The sequence below is a fragment of the Ursus americanus genome, chromosome 13 (genome assembly GCF_024610735.1).
Source record: "Ursus americanus isolate L20-20 chromosome 13, mUrsAme1.1.p, whole genome shotgun sequence".
NCBI classification, from domain to species: Eukaryota; Metazoa; Chordata; class Mammalia; order Carnivora; family Ursidae; genus Ursus; species Ursus americanus.
In genome coordinates this window covers 13325313-13335774 of record NC_142139.1, presented here as the reverse complement: position 1 = coordinate 13335774, position 10462 = coordinate 13325313, and the positions used below count along the sequence as shown (strand labels likewise).

At 36.9% G+C, this 10462-nt stretch overlaps 1 long non-coding RNA gene across 1 annotated transcript; it reads right to left on the bottom strand.

The window, feature by feature from the left end:
- Positions 1 to 334: 334 nt before the first annotated feature.
- LOC148109057 (uncharacterized) lies at positions 335 to 7074 on the bottom strand. Its single transcript, XR_015726468.1, has 3 exons — positions 6788 to 7074; positions 6179 to 6323; positions 335 to 3321 (listed from the first exon to the last, which is right to left on the bottom strand). It is a non-coding gene; the product is annotated as an uncharacterized LOC148109057 (long non-coding RNA).
- Positions 7075 to 10462: the final 3388 nt, after the last annotated feature.

Sequence of the window (10462 nt, the reverse complement as noted above, 5' to 3'; positions counted from 1 at the left end):
TTCTTAGGAGAACTAATACTTGTGTCTATTGCATAGGAGTCGTTCTAGTACTTTGCATATTTTAATGGATTTAATGTGCACAATAGCTCTGAAGGTGAGGTAGGTACTATTGTCATATACCCTTTTATAGATTAAGAAGTTGCAAAATAGATTAAGCAATTTGCCCTAGTAAGCAGCAGTTTGACTTAAAAGTTTATGAGCTTAATCCTGATGCTTTAGTATATATTAGTTACTTTTAAAGAATTGATGAAAAATCATGGTAAGGGTTATAGATTTATTTTTTGAGTTATAGATGTATTTTTAAAGAGTTTGAAAATATATACAAAATATTATAGGTGCCTCATTATATATCTTTATAAAGAATGTACAAAATCATTACATTTTTAAAAGTATTTTATGTGTCTTTTGATATTCACAACAACCTTAAGGATAAAGCAGAGAACAATATTTTGTCCCCATTTTTAAAGGAGAAAATGAAGTTCAGCAAGATTAAATTATTTACCTAAGGTTGCACGGCAAATAGTAAAGTTGGGACAACAATTTAGATTTGTCCAGTGTTTTTCCCATCAGGCCATCTTTCTACTTTCATAAACAGCAATCCCATGGCACCTTTGCAGGGTAGAGGAAACGTGGGGCAAAATGTGACATTTCTTGAAATGGGTGTTTTGCTCAATCACAGAAAAGTGCAAAGTAAGGTAAATATTTACTACTGGTACTGTATTTAATACCAAATCTAAATTTGAAGGGAACAGTAGCTAAATCATTTTATTTATTTATCTATATATCTATTATCTACTATCTATCCATCTAACTATCAGAACTACAAGATCCAGTCTTACCAATCCAGTTTTAGAAATGATGGTTTTTCAAAATGAATATTTTGGAAATTAGACTATCTTCAATGCCTGTTGTTCTTTTAAATATTTTTTCTTAAAGTGTTTCTGAGAAGAATCAAAAAATTTTATTTGATCTTATTTAAGGCCATTCTAAAAACCAATCTCTCAATGTTATTCACTGAGAGTAGTTTTGAGATAATTAATTGTGATTGTATCACTGATTAGTACAGTTTATTCCTTCTGATTTTTTGTTTGTTTTTTAAATTCACAATTCCCTTTGGAAGTTAATCATCCTGCTTTGCTGCAGATTGTGCATTAATAAAATCATAGTGTTTAGAATGTTCTAGAACCATCCTTTCCAAGTTGCTACTTCAGTTCAGTAAACCATGTTTCCTTCCAGGCATAGTGATTTTCTGGAACTTACTCTGAGAGCAAGAGCAATAGAAATGTCCTGAGTTTGTTACAAATCTGGGAAATAACTAGGAGAAAATTTATGAATGAGATATATAGAAAGACAAATAAATTGAGGGAATGGACAGGGTAGAGAGGAAGATGGTAGCAGTAGCTAAAAAATTAGGACAACTTCTTTCTTGCTAGTTTACTCTTCCTGCAGAAAAAGTCTAATCACTATGCTCTCAAAGGACTTAAGAACATGCTTTTTGGCTAGCAGCCATGCTGTGGAAACATCTGCTGCTCTTCATCCTTGAATTAAACTTGGTTTGCAGTGAAGCAGACCAGATGATGAAGGAAAGGCTAGTTAATGAAGAGAGAGCATGCATACACACAGGCTGGCCTGGTGCATGACAGGGGTGGGAGAGGGACAAGCAGACTTGTGCTGAGCCCTATGCGGGGTTCCATCTCATGACCCTGACATCATGACCTGAACCGAAATCAAGAGTTGGACACTTAACCCACTGAGCCACCCGGCTGCCTGTGACAGTGGATTTTTAAGTTGGTGCTGTAGTGTCCATGTATATAATCACTCCATAAATTTCCTCACTTTTTTATCATGAATGGGACAATCCTCTTTTTCACATATACTTCTCAGCATGCAATCATTCTTATTCTGATGGCTATTTTTTCTATTTACCATATCTCCCATGCCAAAACTGTGGTTGTTACGTGTGGGGAAGGAGAAGTAGTATAGCTGAGGTAATGGAAAGTCCACCGTCCCTTGTCTCTGTCCTCCTATAGGAAGTCTTATATGTGTCTTCCTAAAAGCCAAGGAAATTCTCCAATTTCCTAGATTTTATTTAATTTTCTCTTTCCCTTCTATGTTCTTACAGCATTTAACTAATGCTTCTGATATGGAATCTACTATCTAATACATAAGTTTTATATTTGTCTCTACTGCTTGATAATAGCCGTCGTATTATATCTATCTTTGTATTCTCTAACACCCAGCAAAATTACTCCTTGTACGTAGTAGACATTTAATAATTGTAAAATGAATCAATGAGATCACTATTTCCATATATTTTCTCTAGTTCTTTTTTTTTTTTTTTGCTATGCGTCAGATATATTCTTATATCTTACTTTTTTAAGAAACAAAATTAGATTTTATTTGAAGAATATGCTAAATCCTAGATAATTCCTTTCTTGATGATCAGGGTAATAGTCCACCAGTAGCAAGCTCCTGAGAGATTTTTAGAATCATACTATAAGCAGATGCCAGTGAGTCCAGATGTACATTAGGAAGAAAAGTCACCATTAGTTGAATATCACATTTGGTGCAAGGCTTGCCCTGGTCCTGTTCTTGTAAGGTCCCATAAGCCCTGTTCTTGACTGGCAGGTTGGTTAGCCTTTATGCTTTGGCTAGGGAATGGGGTGGTTACTGATGGTGATAGCTGTGGACATACTAGGCACTGTACTTTCCACATGCATTATTCCATCGAATTCTATGGTGCAGGCACAGAGAAGGTAAGTATCACACATTAGCATGTGAGGGAGCCTGGTACCCAAACCTCCCACAGTTTGCCTCTAGCCCTTATGCTTAACCACAACATATTCTGTTTCTGTCAAGTTTCCCTTTCTGGAAAAAGAGAATGAATTGAAATGTTAAATGGCAAATTGAATTTTCTCATGGAAATAAAATTAGCATAGGGCATTATTTGCTATGTGTTTTTAATGACCATTGACCTTATTTTTAATAGAAGTGACTCTGAGTGTATTTAACCTATTGATTAGTGTGCACAGCAAGTAACAGTATATGTACATGAATTAAACAGGGCAACTAAGTAATGAAACATTTTAAATTATAATAAATGTATACTATTTCATTATACCATTTGGAAGAGTTCTTATCTTCTTCATCGGTGCCTTATTTTCTACAAATCAGAAGACAAAGCAATAGTTTTTATTATAACTATGTAATCCAGAAAAGCTTCTGTGGAGGGATATTTATAGGCATTTTCAAGGAGGATTTTGTGAATTCTGAGTCACTTCATAGATTTTTGCAGTTTTCCTTTTCATTCAACAAAGCTTCCTACAAAAAGAACAAACAGAGATCAAATTCTTCATTATTATACATCTTTCAAAATGAAGATCTTTCTACTTTTATTTTATAATTTTTTTAGATCTTTCTATTCTTGACTTGTTATTTCACTGTCATTCATAACTTTATCTTGGAACCCTACCTGAATTTTGAGTTATTGAATTCTATATCACAAATTCACTATGTACTTGACCTATGAATAACATGGGAGTTAGGGGCACCAACCCCCATGCTGTTGAAAATCTCTGTATAATTTTTGACTCCCCCAGAGCTTAATTGTTAATATCCTACTGTTTATATATACATTGCTGAAGAAAAATCTTTTCTTGTATAAGCTGTTTGATTAGTATTTTTTGGCGTTTTGAGACTGAAAGAGATATACATGATACAAGAAATAAGCACAGTGCTGTCTGGGACCCAACAGAGGGCTATCTGATCCAGTCTTAAGAGTTCAGAGACATATTCCCAGAGGGAGTGAGATTTGTATAGCCTGTCAAAGATGGGGCAGAATCATTTTATTTTTTGTAAGGATGGGTCCACGTGGGCTAAGGTAGGCAGGACTGACACAGAGAAATTCACCCCTTTTCCCTAAATTCCTTTACCTCCCCCCCACCCCCCAGAGAAAAGTTGTTGCCTGGAAAATCCAACAGAAGCTTCTAGTCCAGGGAAGCCTCAAGCACATTTTGAGCCACCTCCCTACCTTACATAATTTACCAAGTACCATATATATACATTCCAAAGTCAAATTGCACTAAATCAAGGACAGTGGATTGAAGATACGGTGAAGTCCTGAATTTGGGGTGGAAGACAAGGATTTTATGTTTGGTGTCATTACTTGAGTAATGTTACTAACCATTGCAGGGGAGCTGTTAAATATTCCTACCTCGATTTCCTTTCAGGCAGCATGAAATTTGTATTGTCTCTCATGTGATATTAATCAGTACCAAAAAAAGGACTCAGAATGCTTGGAGCAAGGAGTACTAAGAAAATTTATTTTCTTATTCAAGATACATATTCGGCTACATTTACCAGAAAACACATTTCTTTGTACTAATCCATAATTTAGGTATTAGGTTATAGAGAAAAACCAGCTGTATTTTTCTGATGAAATAAAATAAACTTTTGCTCCTTTGGGCTTATGTTTTAAACTATCAGACCTAATTCTTGCTAATGTGTCTTTTTTACAATAGATGTGGTGTACATGCTACAAATCACGTGACCGTTATTAGACTATTTCCCAAGGAATCTGATGCATCAAATGGGGCTGAGGGAAAGACAGTCCTTTGTTCATTTGTACCAGATTCCAGAAATCTACTAGTTCTGAGGAAAAAACTGAAAATGTATTTATTTGTAAGTTATTTTATGTTTTTCAAGATACTTTTAATCATCTATTAATTTAATAATTCCCCACAATAATTCTGTGAGTTAAGTATTATAATTTTCCCCATTTTATACTTTGGGAAAGTAAGGAGGTTCAACAGTGTGGCCTAAGACCCAGGAGTTACTGGGGTAGAGTCAGGTCATGTGGGCTGCCTCGCAGGCAAGAGATTGTGCCTGTGCTAGCCTCCTCCTTGTGGAAAACTGCTTCTCTACCCTCACCTCCAGTGTGTGCTCTAACTGGGAGCTGTCTCATCCTGTGACCTCAGTCCCCTGGGCAACACGAACTGACCTTGGAGTGCCCACTTGACCTAAACTGGACTAATAATAACCCTCCTGACCCAGCTTATGAATACATGAAGGGAGTCAAGACAATTAGAAGTTTTCCTCACATTTTTTTTGAATCTGGATGAAGAGAGGGATGGAGGAAAATGAGGGAGGTGATGTGGAGAGAGAGTCCTCTTCTCTGGCTGGAAGCTGTTCCTATGGGAGCCAGAAGAAGCCACTGAAAGTTGTCATGGTAGGCACATTGAGAGTACTGGTCCAAGAGAAGAAGCTGACCTGGCAGCGCGAATGTCCCTGATCCAGTTTTCCCTCATGACAACTGTGTTTTTAACCAGCTGCCTGTCTGGTTTCCTGAGCCAATAAATACCTCCTTTTCCTTTGACTAAGCTAGTTCCAGCTGGGTTTTTGCAACTTCCCACAAGGGTCCTGACTCACACAACTACAAAGAGGCAGAACCAGAATTCAAATGGACTTTCTTACTCCCATCTCCACTCCAATTCCACCAAACTACAGTATCTGTCATGCCTCTGTTCTAGGGTTCTCAGGTCCTTCTGGAATTAACATTCATTTATACTAGCGAGACTAGATAAGTTGTGCCAGGTGCAAGTTTCTGGCTTTCTCTCGTGGCTCTTAGGATTTATGCTTCCTGAACATTCCAGAGCGGTATTTCTGGTAAGAAAAACTAAACAGCCAGGTGGACTCAGGAGAAGCTAAGTTCTGGGCTGAAGTAAGTTGTTCAGATTTTGCACATTTAAACTGCCTGGAACTCTTTGCTGTTAGGTCTCAGATCCCATTTTCCCCCTTGCAATAATAAAAGCCAAAAAAGTGGAAACATGGGGGATTTTTTTTTCAAATATGGATTGTGATGGTCTCCCAGAAGAATTAATTTTAGAACTATAGCCTGATCATTTGGTGTAACTATAGCCTTTGCTCACCATATTCACTAGAATAAGATGGTCCATTCTTCCTGAATGACAGGAAACAGTTCTTCACTCTTCTGAATTCATTATATATGTTACCATTGCATATTCCAACATCTTCTAAAATCTTTTCTCTAATCCATTCCACTTGTTTTTTTAATAAAAGATTTTATTTATTTGAGAGAGAGAGCAAGAGAGAGAACAAGCAGGGGGAATGAGCAGAGGGAAAGGGAGAAGCAGACTCCACGCTGAGCAGGGATTCTTACGTGGTGCTCGATCCCAGGACCATCAGGACTTGAGCCAAAGGCAGACGCGTAACCGACTGAGCCATCCTGGTGCCCCTCCATTCCACTTGTTTTATGGAAAATCTTGGGTATTTTGATGCCATGGAGTCCTTGACCCAGATTCTTACTTTCAAATAACATAAATACAGATTTACACTAAAAAAGCATGTGCATTTATGTACATATAATGCATGCATTATATATACAATTAATATAGACTTATCTTTAACAAATTACAAGATTTTTTTGGCATAGAAGTAGGACACTCAATTAAACGATTTTTTTAAGCCTCATAGTTCTTATATTCTTCATAATAACTCTCTGTGATTGATAAGTCTTTTTAAATTCAATTCAACTTAGAGGTAAAGAAATTCATTTAAAAGGACTACATTATGCTCTCTATAGTCATAAATTAATATATTCATAGGATATATCATTTATGACAAGAAAACAGTTCTGTTTAGTTGTTCTTGGCCGTTTGGATAGGGCCATTTTCATTGAACTAATTGGCATAATAGCAACGACAACAGTAACAACAACAAATACCTATTCAACAGAAATTCAATGAAGAATATTAAAGACAAAACCAACCTGAGATCCATAATTCAATTAAGAGAGTGACCAAGATTACAGTGAAGAGTTTTAGAAGGTCAAGTCAAATTCTGCTTGTGTTCTCACTGACCTGCAATGCTGTGTGACAGGATTCAGTGCCAAGTCAGTTTTAGCTGTCTCTTTTTTCCTTACCACGCTTGCAGCCTCTACTGCCATCAGTAGAGGCAAGAAAAGGCAATGGAAGCCAGAGGCAAAAACAATAAAAGCAGACCTTTGCTTGAGTTTTCAAGTTACTCATCACCCTGGTTTATAGACTTTCCGTGAATATGTATGTGATTTCGTTTTCACTGCCAAGTCACCCGATTTCTCAAGTCCTGGCTTAGGAAATGAGATGAGCAGGGAGGAGTGCTATTGGCTCACAGAAAACAGTGTTTGTTACAAGTGCCGTTTGTTTTATTTTTACTGTACAACGTATAATGTGCCATATAATTACAAGGCTTGATTATTTATAGTCTGAGGTCAAAGAAGGCAAGGATTAGTCTCTATTTTTTTATTCCCAATTTTCCTATAACAGTTCTGCTCTGCTACACTCTTACATTCCAAGATATGATTTGCCAGAACAATGATGGACATTTTGATGTCTGATGCACAAATAATCTCTCCAGAATAACTGGAAATTTTAATATTTTGGGTATCTGAAATAATACATAGAGGTAAGCTATAGAATTTGGTGTAGAATTTATGTTTTTCTCTAAAGAGAGGAAAAACACTAGATGTGATACCTACTCTAAATTTGGTGTATGACTTTGAAGAATTTAAGAAATCACTTCTTCCTAAGGAATTTGTTAAAGGCTCTGAGTAGCTGAAAGTCAACAATAAAATTACTCTCAACTACTACATTATGTGGGTCCACACTTTCCTCACTTATAAAAACCAAATTTAATTATTATGCATCAGATACTGCATTAATTGCTATATATATTTATATTATATATATATATGTAATTTTTATACATGTATTTTCCTTGTTTAAACTTCACAGCAATGTGCACGCATTAGGCATAACTACCGCCATTTTGCAAATGAGAAGTCTGGGAGTATGCAATTAAATAGCTTTCCCTCACCTGCAGCTAGTAAACAACTAGGAATACATACTTAACTTCCTTAGGGGGGCTTATTAAAAATAGCAGTAAAACAAATGTTAAAATTTACATTCTGCAATATTGTGGAAAGGAGATCTGTCTGGAGCCCTAATTCTTCCTCCTCACTAATCTGCACCCTAGTAAGTGAGGGCATTCCTCCTGAGCTAGAGCTCCAAACTTTTGCTATATTTGGTGAGAATTCTTTAATTAAGCTAGCAGATCAGGACATAAATTCATGAATATACTGTAATGGTTCAAAAACAGACACTGGCACACCTACCCCCAGCTAGACAAAGAGCCACAGTTTGAAAACTTATTTGTGTGGACATCATTGAACCCTACCTCTTGAATTAACTATTACAGTGCCTGTGTTGGAATAGCTCAAAAAGAAACATTTCTAGAGGACATATTTGTAATGTAGTGGTAGAGATACTCTGATAAAGAGTGGATTACTTTTGCTTTATGAGTATTTTTTTTTTCTCCTTAGTCACCTACTACTGTTAGCTGGTGATAATTATAAATAAGAAATTGTCTCATATTTTTAGGATTTCTTAGTATTAGATCATTGTTTCTAGATGGAAGGAAGTTGAGTGTTTGGAACTTAAGTGACTTACTCAAGATTACAACAGAGTCAGCCAAAAGAGAATTAAGAGACTTCCCTGTTATAAGTGTTAGACGCGGGCAACCCAGTCTGCCTTTTTTCCAATGCTCCCCCTTCAAACCCATGGGCTTTTCATGCAGGGCAAGTGGGCTTGTTCTTGGGTCTGACCACCACTGCTGCTCTCTGAAATGACATCAACTTGAATTAGGGTTTATTTCATATGGTCGGCATATAAACTTGGTTTTATTATGAGATGTCAAATCTAAAAGTGAAGATTCCCTGTCAGTTGCTAATTTCTTTGGACAAACTTTGCCTTAAGTGTTGACTGTTCCTGGAGAACAAAGGTTTTGAACTTCAGGCAGTCTTGAGTCAAGCTGTAAATAGGCATTAGGAATGAGACAGCATGACCCGTTGGCCTCTTATTTTGAAACATAGTTTGCTCCCACTGGGTAACTAACTACCTGGTATGATGCAATGTTTCAGGAAGGGCACTGTTAGCTCCGACTAACACAGGTATCCCTGTTGTCTGGGCATGAGTGATTTCTATAATTCATTTATCATGCAATGAGATTTTATTCGTAGTGCTTTAGAGCTTAGAAATTAATTCTGAATATATACTGATAATTATCCGGTTTATTTTTCCTTGTCTATTCCCAATTTTGTATTATCGTATCATTTCCTGTATAGCAGTTGTCTTTATCACAGTTTTCCTCGCGAGCTTTGATTACATACAATTTGCTTTGTTGAATTATACTTTGATACCTTTCATGGGGCAAGCCAGAGATGACACCAATTGAGCTGGAAGGACAGGCCTCTTTGTTGGTTTCTTTTGGTACAGTAGACATTGATAGACAGTTTTACTTTCCATAAGTATCACCTTTTACTTCCCCTTTCACAGAATCCTGTAGGGTCCCCATGGAGTGACAATATTGCTGATGAAATAAAATTTGAACTTTTAAGAATGTTTCTAAAATTCGTCTTATCGCTTCCTACCTTCTTTATGTAATAACACTCACTACACACCAGGATACATCTTCCCTCTGACTCCTGCATCCAGTTCATATGGTATTTCTCAAAGCTGTTGCACCATCCACTAGTCATTCTTAGAATGTACTTCCCCCTCTTCCCTAACTTCTGCTCCTTTAAAAATGCTATAAAATGTCCTTCTGTAGATTTCTTCTTGCCCACAATACTTACTGAACTTATTGTCTTCAGCAAGTAAAGAACAGAAAGAAGAGGAGGGTAAGTGTGATAAGTATGGCCCTACTCACCACTTTCCATCAGTGATCAGAAAAAACACCAATATTCCCCCAACCATATATGCCAACTTACTACTTCTGCAACGTCATATTTTGCCTTCTTTCCTATTAAAAGAGATTCTTTGTCCACACTCCTATTTAAAGTCAAGCCCTCCACCCATGCACCGGATCCCATCCTGTCTGACAGCCTCACTTCATTCAGGTTCTCTGCTTTGTTGTCATTAGAAAGACTTTCTCTAACAATCTAAAATAGCAGCTCCTCCGCATCATTACCTTCCATCCCCTCGGCCTGTTTTATTTTTCTGCAAGGCATTTATAATGACCTGAAATGGTATTATACATTTATCTGTCTCCTTCCACTTAGAACAGAGGTTGGCAAACTATGGCTTGAGGGCTAAATTAGCCTGCCATCTGTTTTAATAACTACAATTTTATTGGAACGCAACCATGGCCACTTGTATGTCTTTCAGTGACAGCTTTCCCACATATAATGGCAGAGTTGAGTAGCTGTGACAGAGACTGTGAGACCCACAAAGCCTCAAAATATTTGTTATTTGGGACTTTATAGAAGATGTTGGCCAACCTCTGCATAGGAATATAAACTCCACAAAGGAAAGTATTTTGTTTTGTTCCCTGCCTTAACCCCAGTGCCTAGAAGAATGGCTGGCACTTAACAGAGGCTCAGTAAATATTTGTGGGCAAGAGAATGAGT